Source organism: Brachyhypopomus gauderio, chromosome 3 (genome assembly GCF_052324685.1).
Source record: "Brachyhypopomus gauderio isolate BG-103 chromosome 3, BGAUD_0.2, whole genome shotgun sequence".
NCBI lineage: Eukaryota > Metazoa > Chordata > Actinopteri > Gymnotiformes > Hypopomidae > Brachyhypopomus > Brachyhypopomus gauderio.
The window spans coordinates 21,522,788-21,541,766 of NC_135213.1; the positions used below are offsets into that span (position 1 = coordinate 21,522,788).

General features: G+C 40.5%; 1 protein-coding gene across 11 annotated transcripts in view; it reads right to left on the reverse strand.

Moving 5' to 3' along the window:
• LOC143510684 (N-acetyllactosaminide beta-1,3-N-acetylglucosaminyltransferase 3-like) overlaps window positions 1–18,979 on the reverse strand; it is a 184,407-nt gene that overhangs the window by 136,212 nt on the left and 29,216 nt on the right. For 8 of the 11 annotated variants that reach the window (XR_013130054.1, XR_013130060.1, XR_013130056.1 and 5 more), the window contains exon 2: window positions 1,321–1,422. The exons of 2 other annotated variants lie outside the window; for them this stretch is intronic. The gene's annotated coding sequence lies outside the window, so the exon portion shown is untranslated. Of the gene's footprint in view, window positions 1–1,320; window positions 1,441–18,979 lie in introns of all 11 variants that reach the window. One more of the 11 variants, XR_013130053.1, reaches the window with a different exon arrangement.

Consider the following 18,979-nt stretch of genomic DNA (forward strand, 5'->3'; position numbering starts at 1 on the left):
ATGGGTTAAAATAATTCATATGTATAATTTTAAAAAGCTGCTATAACGACATGAATCATTAATTGGACACTTAGAATCTTTCTATTCTACTTAAGGCTACAGTTATACAGCGTCACTAAAGCACCATACTTATCAAGTTTTTGGGCTAGTGTATATAAGTATGGAAGCTTTTCTGTGTCAATATTAAAATGAAAATGTAGCCTAACACGCATGTTCCACACATACAAGCAACTTTGAGCTCAAAATTCAAATGCAATAACTCCATTTACATTTGCAATGTGATAGACGTCTATTCATATTTCACATACATTTTGGTGCTGACAAACCACCGACACAAAAAAACATTCACATTCAGACTAGTATAAAAAGCACAAATTGCCTCTGCAAGCACGTACATTTTTATACACAACGTAAAAAATTATATACATAACATACTCATAGTCCATTATTTTGACTAAAAAAATTAAAACCTGTGCGTGACCAGGTTTTCCAACGAGCACAAAACATGCATAGCAACACTCGACCCAGCAGACGCTTCATTTACCCAAATACACCATTATCTGGGCTACATTAAACCATATACACGAATCGCCCGATTGTACAGTTATAAATCAGTACGTGTAAGTGCTACTACTTCACTACATCTACAACCACGCCTACTCAGCCAGCGCCCTCGTGGTCAGCTGCACTGGGCGCCGCCATTACAGGCACAAGACCCACACGCCATCTTAGAGCAACTACAAAACCGCTCTTACTCATACATGTACAAATCATGTATACTTGCTCATACATGTACACTGCAAATATATGTAACATCAAATAACTCGTTTTCATGAAAGAACTAGGCAATATAAATGAAAACTGATGGCACTCTGGACAACTACAACAGCACAAAAACGTTCCGCTAGCATACGCACGGAACATGCTAGCGTTGTACTAGCGAACGCACTAACCACGTTATAACATACTTTAATCCTTTATTTAGCTCATTTGCCATCTCATACACTAAAACGTCCATCTAAACACAATTAACCAAACAATCTAGAGCAAAAATCCGACGTCAAAAACAACACATTTCTGACATTTGTCTAATCGGACTAGCATGCTAAGCGCAAACAGCATGATAGCATTGAACTAGCACACGCGCTAATTACATTATAACATACTTTTATTCTTAATTTATCTCATTATCTCCCTCACTAAACTTTACGTACACACAAGTAACTTTATCACAAACAAGAACATTAACCCAGCATATTAAAAAACAGCACATTTTAGACAATTGTCTTACACTACTTAAGAGACCAAAGCACATCTTACCTCAACAAGAGCAGAATGAACGAAAGAACCTGATCGCACGTGCGAGGGAACATTCTGGGGCGGGGCCATCGACCAGAACAGGATACACGGGCAGCAGACACCCTTCAACAACCACAATGACTTTAAGTCCACATTAGTCAGTCTTTTAAAGCCATCACATTTGTTGTGATCCTAATATTTATGATTCTGAAAATCAAATAATTAGAAGTAAATGTCTTGTGTGGTTTTCATGTCCCATGGCCTCAAAAACGCACACACACAGCCCTGTAAGTAAACATGCACTCACTTTCTTTATTATACTTGGCTACCACAAGAACACCATGACAAACCAAAATAAGTATTTGTCAGCATGTTGATAAATTCTGTTTTTTTTTTTATTATTATTTAGTCATGTTTTTTACTGCCTCATAGGCCTATTGTCTAGACTTCTCATTAAGAAATCCACTTCAAGCATTCTAATCAAAACGTATCACATATAGCATAAACACTCACAGATCTACCTACAGTACTCACTACACATGGTCTTTTCTCCCTCTTATCTCTCTCTGTATTACACACTCCACCATATTATGTCAGACATGCTCACTGTGACAACTAACACTGCCCATTATACACACACAGACACACATTCACATACAGCCCTTACTCATGAACACTTTCACATAATCACAACAAACCTATCTCTCTCTCTCTCTCTCTCTCTCTCTCTCTCTCTCTCTCTCTCTCTCTCTCTCTCTCTCTTTCTTTATTATTCATGCACACACATGCACTGGCCTACCTATTGGTTTCATATACACATTGCTTCACCCATACCTACCCAGTGATTACATACATGCTTACGCATCTCAGTCATAGGTTCAGCACATACACTACATACACCATCATCAGACATGTGAGTTGTCTGTGACAACTGACACTCCTAAAACCTCTTCATGACATATATATTTCATATTGCAACTGCCCCATAACTACACTGCCCTAGCCATTCTTATCCATACTTCAGGGACTAACAATCACATGCACAAACTAACATTTAGTTTGTTTTTGATAACACTCACACACTCTCTCTATCACACACACACATACACAAACAAATACAGCTCTAGCTCATGAATGCTTTCATGTACTCACACCAAACGTCACAGGCACACTCCTGTCTTGTCAGACATGTGAGTTCACTGTGACAACTGACACTGCCCATTATACACACACTCACTGCTGTGTAGTGAAAGTCTAAACAGCGAATGCCAGGGTGAGTCTGACTCCTCAGCCCACAGCTCTGCCCAGTTTTGGGGAGGGCTTGATTTCAGAGCTCAACTAGGTGAGGAAAAGCAATATGTAGCCTTTCCCTTTTACTCTTCCATCTAGAGGTTGCTGAGCACTTAACCACTTAACGCACGCACACACACACACACACACACGTGCAGTCAAAGGCCAAGTGGTTTATATATGCAAACTGAGTGAAAGTCACAATGTACACGAGTAGATGATTGGCAAATATTTTTATTAAAGATGAAATGATGAGTGATGGGTTTGTTTTGGTTTACAAAGATAAACAACTGACAATCAATAAGAGCTGTGTGAAGGATATATACAGCATGTTAAACAATGTAGTCCTACAAGAAATAACTAATAATTATGATTACGACAAGCATAGTCATCTACTTAGTTGTCATTCCTGAGAAGTCGTAGGCACTATGATAGTGCTTCTGTATGTGGTATGAGAAGACGACTAAACACCAGTAGCCAATCTGTGCAACAAATGTCATGGTAGAGGTGCAAATGTGCATAACAAGTGGCCCATTAATTGCAGTATTTTTCAAGCATTGTGTGAGTCCTGTAGTGCTTCATAGTGTCTTACGATGAAAGAAAGTCCACGTGAATGCAGAAATCATCAGTGCACTGGAGTGTACAGATTTCTCAAGCTGTTCATATTTCAATTCACATGCAACTCACATAGTATGTTAAGGCATAATATTGCCCATTATACGCAAACACAAACACACACATTCACATATACAGCCCTAATTCATGAACACTCTCAATCACACCAAGCCTATCTCTCTCAGTCTATTACACATGCACACACACATGTACTGGCCTACTTATGGCTTTCAAATACACATTGCCCTAGCCATACCTACCCAGTGACGACACAAACACACACGTGCACAAGCACAGGCACACACATGCTTACTCAAGTGTTTGCATCTCAGTCACAGGTTCAGCAGGGAGTGACACAGAGCCACAGTCTCCCACACACGCTGCCACTCACACAAACATCCCCCCGTCAACCACCACACAATACGTGGGAAACATATTGTAATTGCTGAAATTTTTCTTATTATTAGGGTTCACACACATAGTGTGGGAAACCTATTGTAATTGTTAGGTTGTTTCTTCTTCTTTTGGTCCATATCTCCCACACTGTAGGTCCTAGAAATAAAATTCCACTTCAGTTGCATTCCTTGGCTCAAGCCAAACGAAAAAGCCTCAAGAACCGCCCACTTAGATTTTTTGCTAATTTGCATAATAAGCAAAACTACTTTTTTATACGATTTTGGTGTCAAAATATTCACAAGAATCTCATTATCAAACATTTCGACATTTCCATACAGTCTGGTTGTCACATGTCAATCAATAGGTCAGAGGAGTGGCCAAATTTACTTAAGAAGCTGTATCTCAGCAACGCTTTGACCAATCTTCATGAAAATTTATCAGTTGTTAGGGCAAATGACTCAGAGGTAACAGGTCAAAGCTGGCCACGATTGTCCAATAGGGGGCGCTATAACATGGGAAAAACTGTTTCTCAGAAACCATTAGTCACATCAAGCCAAAACTTTACAGGCATCATCAGGGGCCCAAGTGATATCAAGACACACAATGATGACATCATCACTCAAAAAACCATTTATAGCCTGAGGTCTTTGTGAGGTATACCAAGTTTGGTTCAAACTGTCGGGGGCGCTACAGTACCCAAAAACCTATAAAATCATAAAAACGCATGCTGCAATCTTGTTATGCATAATACAGACAAGTAATTGGCCTTGTATGATTCAGCTCAATGAGATCTATAACATTGCAATTACATCTCATAACAAAAAGTGCACTGCCTGACCAGAAATGAACCTTTTAATTCACCAAAATGTCATTGCATTACTGAGATTAATGAGTTATCAGTATGATAGTACTTGGGCTCCATCTAGTGGCCAAACACCGAAACTGACTGAAAACTATTGCTCACATGAAACACCACACAAACACACACAAAGCTGATCTCAGCATGTGATTTAGTTCTGTGATCTGAATCATTTTGCCAATACACATTATTTTGATCCTTTTGGGCCTTTAGTGCCTCAACTGAATCTTTTTTTTTTACATAAAGTACACTGCCTGACCAGAAATGAACCTTTTAAGTCACCAAAATGTCCTATTTCATTAATGAGATTAATGAGATATCAGTATGGTAGTACTTGGGTCCCATCTAGTGGCCAAACACCAGAACAGACTGAAAACTATTGCTCACATGAAACACCACACAAACACACACAAAGCTGATCTCAGCATGTGATTTAGTTCTGTGATCTGAATCATTTTGCCAATACACATTATTTTGATCCTTTTGGGCCTTTAGTGCCTCAACTGAACCTTTTTTTGCACATTGATTTATTTGTGCATTTTTTCCATTCAAACAGCTTCTTTTCACATTTTGGGGTCTAAAGGACCTTTTGGGCCTCTGCCTATTGAGGCCAAGAGGCCTATTCGTGTGTGAACCCGCCAATTGCCGCTTGCGGCTATATTTAGGGTTCACACACACAGTGTGGGAAACCTATTGTTATTGTCGGGTTTTTTCTTTCTTTCTTTCTTATTATTATTATTTTTCTACTGATAAAACGCATACTGCAGCCTAGACCGTAAGGCCCAGGGAGACCAAACTTGGCAGGATGGTGTAGTCTCTTTGCGAGACCGTGCTAAAGCACAGAGACCCACATTGGCCTGATGGTGGCGCTATAGCGCACCATTTTGCGTTTTGGTCGATATCTCCCAAACCGTAGGGCCTAGAAACAAAATTCCACTTCTGATGGATTCCTTGGCTCAAGCCAAACAAAAAAGCCTCAAGAACCATTAAGCTCCGCCTACTTAGATTTTTTGCTAATTTGCATAATATGCAAAACCTACTTTTTTATACTAGTCCCTGGTTTTTCATCGGATCACCACAACCTTGGTGTCAAAATATTCAGGAGAATCTCATTATCAACGTTGCTTAAAAACATTTTGAGATTTGCATACAGTCTGGTTGTCACATGTCAATCAATAGCTCCAAGGCGTGGCCAAATTTACTTAAACAGCCATATCTCAGCAACGCTTTGACGGATCTTCATAAAATTTTAACAGTTGTTAGGGCACATGACTCCGAGGTCATAGGTCAAAGCTGGCCACGATTGTCCAATAGGGGGCGCTATAACATGGGAAAAACTGTTTCTCAGAAACCATTAGTCACATCAAGCCAAAACTTTACAGGCATCATCAGGGGCCCAAGTGATATCAAGACACACAATGATGACATCATCACTCAAAAAACATGGCCGCCATGAGCCAATTAATTTTTATTTGAAATAATTGGCCATTTGACACTTACCATTGGCCAAACAACATGAAACCTCACCACTGTGCATATCTCAGGACTATGTGTCATGCTGTGCAGTTTTAAAACATATGGCCACTAGGTGGCGCTATTTGTGAAAATCATGCATAACTCCTCCAAATTTTCACTTAGGAACATGCAGCTTGTTTCATTTTATTCCTTGCAGTAGACCTGACAACTTTGCAATTACAAGTCCTATTAAAAAATGCATACTTTTGTCACATTCATCTATTGTTTGAAAATAGCTATTTACAAACTAGTCATAGGAATTTGATCCAATTATGGAAAAATTGCTATGAGCATAATCAGTAGACTCTGTAGGTAAAAACTGAGTAAAAAAATGTTGGATTTTTATTTTTCTGATTGGTCCATTTTCCCATTATATCATTGTGGCCATGCCATATATGACCTATATTGCTATAACTCATAAACCATGTATGCAATCAATTCCCAATTTGAAAGGCTTTAATATCCTAAAGTCCTTGTGAGGTACGCCAAGTTTGGTTCAAATTGGCCTGTCGGGCGCGCTACAGTACCCAAAAACCTAAGAAAACATAAAAACTCATGCTGCAATCTTGTTATGCAGAATACAGACAAGTAATTGGTCTTGTATTGTCCAGATCAATAAGTTCTATAACATTGCAATTGCATCTTATAACAAAAAGTGCACTGCCTGACCAGAAATGAACCTTTTAATTCACCAAAATGTCATATTGCATTACTGAGATTAATGAGATATCAGTATGGTAGTACTTGGGCTCCATCTAGTGGCCAAACATCGGAACGGACTGAAAACTATTTCTCACATGAAATACCACACAAACACACACACAAAGCTGATCTCAGCATGTGATTTAGTTCTGTGATTTGAATCATTTTGCCAATACACATTATTTTGATCCTTTTTGGGCCTTTAGTGCCCCAAATGAACATTTTTTTGCACATTGATTTATTTGTGCATTTTTTCCACTCAAACAGCTTCTTTTGGGTCTAAAGGACCTATTGGGTCTATTGCCTATTGAAGCCAAGTGGCCTATTCGTGTGTGAACCCGCCAATTGCCGCTTGCGGCTATTTAGGGTTCACACACGTAGTGTGGGAAACCTATTGTAATTGCTGAGATTTTTCTTATTATTAGGGTTCACACACGTAGTGTGGGAAACCTATTGTAATTGTCGGGTTTTTTCTTCTTATTATTAGGGTTCACACACGTAGTGTGGGAAACCTATTGTAATTGCTCGGATTTTTCTTCTTTCTTATTATTATTATTTTTCTCCGCATAAAACGCATACTGCAGCCTAGACCGTAAGGCCCAGGAAGACCAAACTTGGCAGACTGGTGTAGTCTGTTTGCGGGACCGTGCTAAAGTACAGAGACCCACATTGGCCTGATGGTGGCGCTATAGCGCAGCATTTTGCGTTTTGGTCCATATCTCCCACCCCGTAGGTCCTAGAAACAAAATTCCACTTCAGGTGCATTCCTTGGCTCCAGACAAACAAAAAAGCCTCAAGAACCATTAAGCTCCGCCTACTTAGATTTTTTGCTAATTTGCATAATATGCAAAACCTACTTTTTTATACTAGTCCCTGGTTTTTCATCTGATCACCACAATCTTGGTGTCAAAATATTCACAAGAATCTCATTATCAAGGAACATCAACAAAACTGCGACATTGGTATACAGTCTGGTTGTCACATGTCAATCAATAGCTCTGAGGCGTGGCCAAATTGACTTCAGCAGCTATATCTCAGCAATGCTTTGACCTATCTTTATGAAAATTTATCAGTTGTTAGGGCACATGACTCAGAGGTCACAGGTCAAAGCTGGCCACGATTGTCCAATAGGGGGCGCTATAACATGGGGAAATTTGTTTCTCAGAAACCATTAGTCACATCAAGCCCAAACTTTACAGGCATCATCAGGGGCCCAAGTGGTATCAAGGCACACAATGATGACCTCATCACTCAAAAAACATGGCCGCCATGAGCCAATTAATTTTTATTTGAATTAATTGGCCATTTGACAGACTTACCATTGGCCAATCAACATGAAACCTCACCACTGTGCATATCCCAGGACTATGTGTCATACTGTGCAGTGTTGAAACATTTGGCCACTAGGTGGCGCTGTTTTTGACAATCATGCATAACTCCTCCAAATTTTCACTTAGGAACACGCAACTTGATTCTTTTTATTCCTTGCAGTAGACCTGACAACTTTGCAATTACAAGTCCTATTAAAAAATGCATACTTTTGTCACATTCATCAATTGTTTGAAAATAGCTCTTTAAGAACTAGTCCTAGGAATTTGATCCAATGATGGCGAAAATGGCATAGGCATATTCTGTAGACACTGTAGTTAACTACATATGGAAAAAATGTTGCATTTTTATTTGTCTGATTGGTCAATTTTTCCATTATATCCTTCTGGCCATGCCATAAATGACCTTTATTGCTATAACTCATAAACCATGTAAGTGATCAACTCCCAATTTGAAAGGCTTTTATACACTGAGGTCCTTGTGAGGTAGGCCAAGGTTGGTTCAAATTGGCCTGTCGGGGGCGCTACAGTACCCAAAAACCTAAGAAATCATAAAAACTCATGCAGCAATCTTGTTATGCAGAATACAGACAAGTAATGGGGCTTGTATGATTCAGATCAATGAGGTCTATAACATTGCAATTGCATCTTATAACAAAAAGTGCACTGCCTAACCACAAATGAACCTTTTATTTCACCAAAATATCCTATTTCATTTCTGAGATTAATGAGATATCAGTATGGTAGTACTTGGGCTCCATCTAGTGGCCAAACACCAGAACTGACTGAAAACTATTGCTCACATGAAACACCACACAAACGCACACAAAGCTGATCTCAGCATGTGATTTAGTTCTGTGATCTGAATCATTTTGCCAATACACATTATTTTGATCCTTTTGGGCCTTTAGTGCCTCAGTTGAATTGAATGTTTTGTCACATTGATTTACTTATGCATTTTTTCCACTCAAACAGCTTCTATTCACTTTTGGGTCTAAAGGACCTATTGGGCTTCTTTTTGCCTATTGAGGCCAAGAGGCCAATTTGTTGGTCTAAAAGACCCTTTGGGCTTTTTTGCCTTTTTTTGTGTGAACCCGCCAATCGCCGCTTGCGGCTATATTTAGGGGTCCAAGCACCAGCGGTGCTGGAACCCTATTGTAATTGTTCTGATTATTATTATTAGGGGTCCAAGCACCAGTGGTGCTGGAACCCTATTGTATTTGTTCCGATTATTATTATTATTATTATTATTATTATTATTATTATTATTCTTTTTCTCCGCTAAAACGCGTTGTGCAGCCTAAACCGTAAGACCTACAGACTTCTCCTTTGGCCAACTTGTAGTACTCCTCTCCGCTACTCAGGCGCAACACGCCAGCCCGATCCGACCATAGGTGGCGCTATAGCGCACACAAACGCATGAAAAAGTTTAAACAGGTGTTTCTCCTAAACCGTATGTCCTAGAGACAAAATGTAAACTTCATCTGATCAGGCATGTGCTCATCTAAAAAAAGTTTCATTGAAGCCATATGCTCCGCCCCTTACATGTCGAGCTAATTTGCATAACATGCAAATACGCACACATTTTTGAGCGCGAACTAGTCCCTGGATTTTTCACATACATGCACATATGTGGTATCCAGGCGCTCACAAGAGTCTGAACTTTGATTCTAGCAGAGCAAAAGTGCACATTTCTGCACATGGGCGTGGCCACATACCTCACAAGTCAAAGGTCAAAAAATCCTTCGCCAAAAATACACATATTCTGCTATATCTCAGGCATGCTTTCACGTATTCACACCAAATTTCATATACATGCACCTATTGGGTGTCTAGACCTGCACATACATTTTGGCAGACATGCACACCTAGGTGGCGCTATAACGGCCAAAAAACTCTCCTGCCCACACCGATTGGCCAAATAACTCCAAACTTGGTACACATCATCTATATGCACCTACGGCACAGGTCCTTGACCTGCACCATCATATGTCCAATATGGCCGCCGCTATCGACCAATCAGCTTTCAGTCCGCTAAAATGCATCGTGCAGCCTAATCCGTAACACCTACAGACTTCTCCTTTGGCCAACTTGTAGTACTCCTCTCTGCTACTCAGGCGCAACACGCCAGGTCGATCCGCCCATAGGTGGCGCTATAGAGGGCAAAAAATTGTCACGCCTACACGGTATGTCATAAACAAAAAATTCCAATTGCATCTGATCAGTCATCTTCCATTCTACAAAAAATAAATTTGAAGCCATTAGCTCCGCCCCTTACATTTCGAGCTAATTTGCATAATATGCAAATGCACACACATTTTTGAGCGCGAACTAGTCCCTGGATTTTTCACATACATGCACATATGTGGTATCAAAATGTTCAGAAGAGTCTGAACTTTGATTCTAGCAGAGCAAAAGTGCACATTTCCACACATGGGCGTGGCCACATGCCTCACAAGTCAAAGGTAAAAAAATTATTCGCCAAAAATCCACATAATCTGCTGTATCTCAGGCATGCTTTCACGTATTCACTCCAAATTTCACACACATGTACCTATTGCGTGTCTAGACCTGCACATACATTTTGGCAGACATGCACACCTAGGTGGCGCTATAACGGCCAAAAAACTCTCCTGCCCACACCGATTGCCCAAATAACTCCAAACTTGGTACAAACCACCACAAATGGTTGTACTGTGAATATTTTCATTTTCCATGCTGAACATGCATGCTGATCAAAGGTCATTCTTTTCCTCAAAAGAGCTAGAGTTGAGCCTGTAATCGGGTCAGGCCCATTAGCTCAATGGTTAGAGCAAGGTGCTCCCATCTACAACGCATGTGGACAATGGCGGTTCGAATCCCGCGCCGGGCAGCACACCACCATAAGTTTTAAAAGCTGCAATTTAGATTCTGTTTTTTTAACAGGCACTTCATTCACGAACGTGCTTCATATACTTTCATATACATTTCAAATACCTTTACATGATGTACCAGTGGGTGCGCAAATCTTGCCAAACCTCAGCTTGGACCCCGTAATTGCCGCTTGCGGCTATATTTATTATTATTATTATTATTATTATTCTTTTTCTCCGCTAAAACGCGTCGTGCAGCCTAAACCGTAAGTCCTACAGACTTCTCCTTTGGCCAACTTGTAGTACTCCTCTCCGCTACTCAGGCGCAACACGCCAGCCCGATCCGACCATAGGTGGCGCTATAGCGCACAAAAACGCATGAAAAAGTTTACACAGGTGTTTCTCCTACACCGTATGTCCTAGAGATAAAATTCAAACTGCATCTGATCAGGCATGAGCTCATCTAAAAAAAGTTCCATTGAAGCTATATGCTCCGCCCCTTACATGTCGAGCTAATTTGCATAATATGCAAATTTGCACACATTTTTGAGCGCGTACTAGTCCCTGGATTTTTCACATACATGCACATATGTGGTATCCAGGCGTTCAGAAGAGTCTGAACTTTAATTGTTATGGAGCCAAAGTGCACATTTCTGCACATGGGCGTGGCCACATGCATCACAAGTCAAGCGTAGAAAATTCCTTCGCCAAAAATCCACATATTCTGCTGTATCTCAGGCATACTTTCATGTATTCACTCCAAATTTCATACACATGTACCTATTGGGTGTCTAGACCGGCACATACATTTTGGCAGACATGCACACCTAGGTGGCGCTATAACGGCCAAAAAACTCTCCTGCCCACACCGATTGGCCAAATAACTCCAAACTTGGTACGCATCATCTATATGCACCTATGACACAGGTCCTTGACCTGCACCATCATATGTCCAATATGGCCGCCGCTATTGACCAATCAGCTTTCAGTACACCTTTCACAAGCTTATCATATGCCAATCAACATGAAACTCACATATTATGTTCATCTACACACCCTCTAATACATATCAAAGTATCACGGGAATTGCACCACTAGGTGGCGCTATACTAGAAATTCCTGAATTACTCCTACATGCTTTCATGTAGAAGGACAATCATGATCTCATATGATTCTATGCAAAATCACTAACAACTTTGTAATTGCAAGTGCTTTGCAAAAAAGTACAGATTTTTGTGTATAATCCAATACATATAATTTACACTTTTCATACTAGTCCTAGGATTTTCACTCCATCACCTCAAATCACATATTATAATATCCAGCAGCATGTGAAATACAAAACTGGTGGAACAAATTCTAAGATTCTTGCAATTTAATATTTTTCATATGCATCACAATGGTACCGTCATGACATATGAACTGCATATTTCAAAAACTCCCCTATATAATGTCTGATTGTTATGAAAATGGACAGACACATTCAGAAGACCACTGAGGTGATATCTGCCAAGTTTGTGCCAAATCCATCCACAAATGGTTGTACTGTGAATATTTTCATTTTCTATGCAGAACATGCATGCAGATCAAAGGTCATTCTTTTCCTCAAAAGAGTTAGAGTTGAGCCTATTCCAGTCAGACCCATTAGCTCAATGGGTAGAGCAATGTGCTCCCAGCCACAATGCACGTGGACAATGGGGGTTCGAATCCCACGTTGGGCAGTATTCCACCATAAGTTTAAAAAGGTGCCATTTAGATTCTGTTTTTTGAGCAGGTACTTCATTCACGAACATGCTTCATATACTTTCATGTACATTTCATATACCTTTACATGATGTACCAGTGGGTGCAAAATCTTGCCAAACCTCAGCTTGGACCCCGTAATTGCCGCTTGCGGCTATATTTAGGGGTCCAAGCACCACCGGTGCTGGAACCCTATTGTAATTGTTCCGATTTTTATTATTATTATTATTATTATTATTATTATTATTATTATTATTATTATTTTTTCTGCCTTAAAACGCATCGTGCAGCCTAAACCGTAAGACCTACAGACTTCTCCTTTGGCCAACTTGTAGTACTCCTCTCCGCTACTCAGGCGCAACACGCCAGCCCGATACGACCCTAGGTGGCGCTATAGCGCACAAAAACGCATGAAAAAGTTTAAACTGGTGTTTCTCCTAAACCGTATGTCCTAGAGACAAAATGTAAACTTCATCTGATCAGGCATGTGCTCATCTAAAAAAAGTTCCATTGAAGCCATATGCTCCGCCCCTTACATGTCGAGCTAATTTGCATAATATGCAAATTTGCACACATTTTTGAGCGCGTACTAGTCCCTGGATTTTTCACATACATGCACATATGTGATATCCAGGCGCTCAGAAGAGTCTGAACTTTAATTGTTATGGAGCCAAAGTGCACATTTCTGCACATGGGCGTGGCCACATGCATCACAAGTCAAGCGTAGAAAATTCCTTCGCCAAAAATCCACATATTCTGCTATATCTCAGGCATTCTTTCACGTATTCATACCAAATTTCACACACATGTACCTACTGGGTGTCTAGACCTGCACATGCATTTTGGCAGACATGCACATCTAGGTGGCGCTATAACGGCCAAAAAACTCTCCTGCCCACACCGATTGGCCAAATAACTCCAAACTTGGTACGCATCATCTATATGCACCTATGACACAGGTCCTTGATCTGCACCATCATATGTCCAATATGGCCGCCGCTATCGACCAATAAGCTTTCAGTACACCTTTCACAAGCTTTTCATATGCCAATTTTTTTTCTGCCTTAAAACTCGTTGTGCAGCCTAAACCGTAAGACCTACAGACTTCTCCTTTGGCCAACTTGTAGTACTCCTCTCCGCTACTCAGGCGCAACACGCCAGCCCGATCCGACCATAGGTGGCGCTATAGCGCACAAAAACGCATGAAAAAGTTTAAACTGGTGTTTCTCCTAAACCGTATGTCCTAGAGACAAAATGTAAACTTCACCTGATCAGGCATGTGCTCATCTAAAAAAAGTTCCATTGAAGCCATATGCTCCGCCCCTTACATGTCGAGCTAATTTGCATAATATGCAAATTTGCACACATTTTTGAGCACGTACTAGTCCCTGGATTTTTCACATACATGCACATATGTGGTATCCAGGCGCTCACAAGAGTCTGAACTTTAATTGTTATGGAGCCAAAGTGCACATTTCTGCACATGGGCGTGGCCACATACATCACAAGTCAAGCGTAGAAAATTCCTTCGCCAAAAATCCACATATTCTGGTGTATCTCAGGCATACTTTCATGTATTCACTCCAAATTTCACACACATGTACCTATTGGGTGTCTAGACCGGCACATACATTTTGGCAGACATGCACACCTAGGTGGCGCTATAACGGCCAAAAAACTCTCCTGCCCACACCGATTGGCCAAATAACTCCAAACTTGGTATGCATCATCTATATGCACCTATGACACAGGTCCTTGACCTGCACCATCATATGTCCAATATGGCCGCCGCTATCGACCAATCAGCTTTCAGTTCACATTTCACAAGCTTATCATATGCCAATCAACATGAAACTCACATATTATGTTCATCTACACACCCTCTAAGACATACTCAAGTATGACGGGAATTGCACCACTAGGTGGCGCTATACTAGAATTTCCTGAATTACCCCTACATCTTTCTTACACATGCACACACATGCAATGGCCTACCTATAGGTTTCATATACACATTGCTTCACCCATACCTACCCAGTGATTACACACACATGCTTACGCATCTCAGGCGTGCCAGATGGTGCCCATACCCTGCGCTTGGACCCCGTAATCGCCGCTTGCGGCTATATTTATTATTATTTTTCTACTGATAAAACGCATACTGCAGCCTAGACCGTAAGGCCCAGGGAGACCAAACTTGGCAGGATGGTGTAGTCTCTTTGCGAGACCGTGCTAAAGCACAGAGACCCACATTGGCCTGATGGTGGCGCTATAGCGCACCATTTTGCGTTTTGGTCCATATCTCCCAAACCGTAGGGCCTAGAAACAAAATTCCACTTCTGATGGATTCCTTGGCTCAAGCCAAACAAAAAAGCCTCAAGAACCATTAAGCTCCGCCTACTTAGATTTTTTGCTAATTTGCATAATATGCAAAACCTACTTTTTTATACTAGTCCCTGGTTTTTTATCGGATCACCACAACCTTGGTGTCAAAATATTCAGGAGAATCTCATTATCAAAGTTGCTTAAAAACATTTTGAGATTTGCATATAGTCTGGCTGTCACATGTCAATCAATAGCTCCAAGGCGTGGCCAAATTTACTTAAACAGCCATATCTCAGCAACGCTTTGACCGATCTTCATAAAATTTTAACAGTTGTTAGGGCACATGACTCTGAGGTCACAGGTCAAAGCTGGCCACGATTGTCCAATAGGGGGCGCTATAACATGGGAAAAACTGTTTCTCAGAAACCATTAGTCACATCAAGCCAAAACTTTACAGGCATCATCAGGGGCCCAAGTGATATCAAGACACACAATGATGACATCATAACTCAAAAAACATGGCCGCCATGAGCCAATTAATTTTTATTTGAAATAATTGGCCATTTGACAGACTTACCATTGGCCAAACAACATGAAACCTCACCACTTTGCACATCTCAGGACTTCGTGTCATGCTGTGCAGTTTTGAAACTATTGGCCACTAGGTGGCGCTATTTGTGAAAATCATGCATAACTCCTCCAAATTTTCACTTAGGAACATGCAACTTGTTTCATTTTATTCCTTGCAGTAGACCTGACAACTTTGCAATTACAAGTCCTAATAAAAAATGCATACTTTTGTCACATTCATCAATTGTTTGAAAATAGCTATTTACAAACTAGTCATAGGAATTTGATCCAATTATGGAAAAATTGCTATGAGCATAATCAGTAGACTCTGATGATAAAAAGTGATTAAAAAAATGTTGGATTTTTATTTTTCTGATTGGTCCATTTTCCCATTATATCATTGTGGCCATGCCATATATGACCTATATTGCTATAACTCATAAAGCATGTATGCAATCAACTCCCAATTTGAAAGGCTTTTATATCCTGAAGTCCTTGTGAGGTCTGCCAAGTTTGGTTCAAATTGGCCTGTCGGGGGCGCTACAGTACCCAAAAACCTAAGAAAACATATAAACTCATGCTGCAATCTTGTTATGCAGAATACAGACAAGTAATTGGTCTTGTATGATCCAGATCAATAAGTTCTATAACATTGCAATTGCATCTTATAACAAAAAGTGCACTGCCTGACCAGAAATGAACCTTTTAATTCACCAAAATGTCATATTGCATTACTGAGATTAATGAGATATCAGTATGGTAGTACTTGGGCTCCATCTAGTGGCCAAACATCGGAACGGACTGAAAACTATTGCTCACATGAAACACCACACAAACACACACACAAAGCTGATCTCAGCATGTGATTTAGTTCTGTGATCTGACTCAATTTCCCAATACACATTATTTTGATCCTTTTGGGCCTTTAGTGCCCCAATTGAACCTTTTTTTGCACATTGATTTATTTGTGCATTTTTTCCACTCAAACAGCTTCTTTTGGGTCTAAAGGACCTATTGGGTCTATTGCCTATTGAAGCCAAGTGGCCTATTCGTGTGTGAACCCGCCAATTGCCGCTTGCGGCTATATTATTATTATTATTATTATTATTATATATACTCTTTTCTCCACCTGCTGTTTGATGGATAGTTGTTTGCTTGTTTTTTTCTCATGTGTTTTTATTTCCACTTTATTGGAGGACAGCTCCTCCTAGGATTTCCCAGTAATTGTATGTGACATGCATTTTGAGGTGTAAATGGCACCTCTTTGTGTCTATGGGGTATCCTGGGGCCTTGCCGGGCGCCAGGCGGTCCTCAGGTCTCCTAGCCCTTCATTTGGGTAGCGTTTTGCTGACATATGTCACCGTTTTCTTACTGGTTCATGTAATATTGCTGAGTGTTTTTGTGCATCTTGTGATTTTGTGTAATTCTGGGGGGTGAATGTAACCAGGTTGATCTGTCACTTGTATAATTACACAAAATGTACTGTATTTGTTTATCTGTTTATCTAGTTGTGAATATGTGGGATCCAGACTCCTCCCCTTTCTGTTTTCTTCTTTTGTGGTGTTTCCCCCCAAGTATAAATAGCGACCACCCATCTTAACTCCCCCCTTTTCATTTTAATATCGTGGGAGAGGTATGTCACTATTTGTTATCCACCCATTTTATTTCAGTTATGGTGGTGATGGGGAAATGTTTTACAAATCTGTTATTTGTGCTTCACTCACTTTTCTTCTATTATGTTTTTAGAGTGCTGGAGTGAGTTTGTCAGCATTGTTCAATGCACTTGTTGTGTATTAACAGGTATGTGCAGCAAGGCATGCGCGTTGCGCGCGCGGGCCCCCTTTTCATTTTAATATCGTGGGAGAGAGTGCTGGAGTGAGTTTGTCAGCATTGTTCAATGCACTTGTTGTGTATTAACAGGAGTGGCTGATCGAATAAAAAGAAGATCGCCTACAAAGATTGCATGTGGCGGATAATTTTTACACAACGCAGAAACACACCGGTCACATAAGGATAAGGCACTGCCTTAAAAAACACAAAAATAAATAGGCCTACATTAATAAAGAAATTTTTTTTAGGTTTTTCTTTCTTTCATTAGTCTCTGGCATCAAACTTCGCTACATTTAAATTAAATTAGGTAGGGACCTGAAACTAAGGAGCTATTCACAAAAATAAAGTTTTGGTCTCACTGACGTTACAGAAAATACACGAATGCGTGCTAAGGCTAATGAAACAAATCGCCATCACTAATATTAACTTTTACAGCTACAGCGATAAGCAGGGTTGCCAACTCTCACGCATTGAGAGTGAGACACACGCATTTGACCGTCTTCACACGCTTACACGCCACACATCCGATTTCTCACGCCGAAAAAAAATCTAGTTTATTTACCTCTGATCCACATCTATGATTCAATGAGTTAATAGTTCGCTCTGGCGACAACCACTGGCAATCGATCGCGATATAATACTTAATTTGTGTCCATTTTACCCCCCGACGCATCGACTAATAAATTAGTCGTCGACTATTTTAGTAGTCGACATAGTCGTGACTAGTCGACTAATCATGGCAGCCCTACTGTGAAGTGATACCCATGATTCCACGCATATTGCAAGACCATCCAGCTACGGAAAGACTGATTGTGCATGTCGGCTCTAGCGATGTTTACAAACAACAGTCTGAGATTCTGAAACAGGATTTTAACCATCTGCTCGACATTCTGGAGTTTTCCCAGTGTGAAGTGTTCATTTCTGGACCGATACCAACTGCACGTCGAGGCAGTGGTCACTTTACCAGACTGCTGGCTCTAAACAGCTGGCTCACTACAGCCTGTGCACATCGGAAGGTAAACTTCATTGACAATTTCAACATCTTTTGGAGGCGTCCTGAGCTTTTTAAACCGGATCAGTTTCACCCTAACAGGGCAGGGACTCAAATACTTGTGGATAATCTAATGTATGGAATCACTCACATGCGGAACCTGCACCCAACCGCCAGCAGTAACGTCAGTAATGTCAGTCAAGGAGCCAGGAGCCCACCATCTCCTGTCAGAGAATCTGTCCACAGTCTCAGAGGTAAACTCCAGGAGATTGATGAGGTTCTGCAACACTACAGTCTGCAGTCTTGTAGGAACTCAACTACTTCTCCTGCACACTCAGTGACTCAGGTCTGACACACTGGAACCCATGCTCCTAGTCCGTGTTACATTCCAGTTATTTTAAATAGCCGGTGGCATGGTTCTCAGAATCGAAATAAAAATGTAATCAGATGAAAACACAAGGGCACAAAACATTGTAACAAACAAAATTTGATCCCAGTGAAGTGCACAAGTGATGTAAGTGATGCCAATCAAACACATCAAGTCTTCAAAGTCTCCTTACTAAACCTCCGCTCACTCACAAACAAGTCTTTTGTAATAGCTAAATTAATTGAAGATTATTGTCTGGACTTTCTTTTTCTAACAGAGACTTAGCTTGATAGCAAT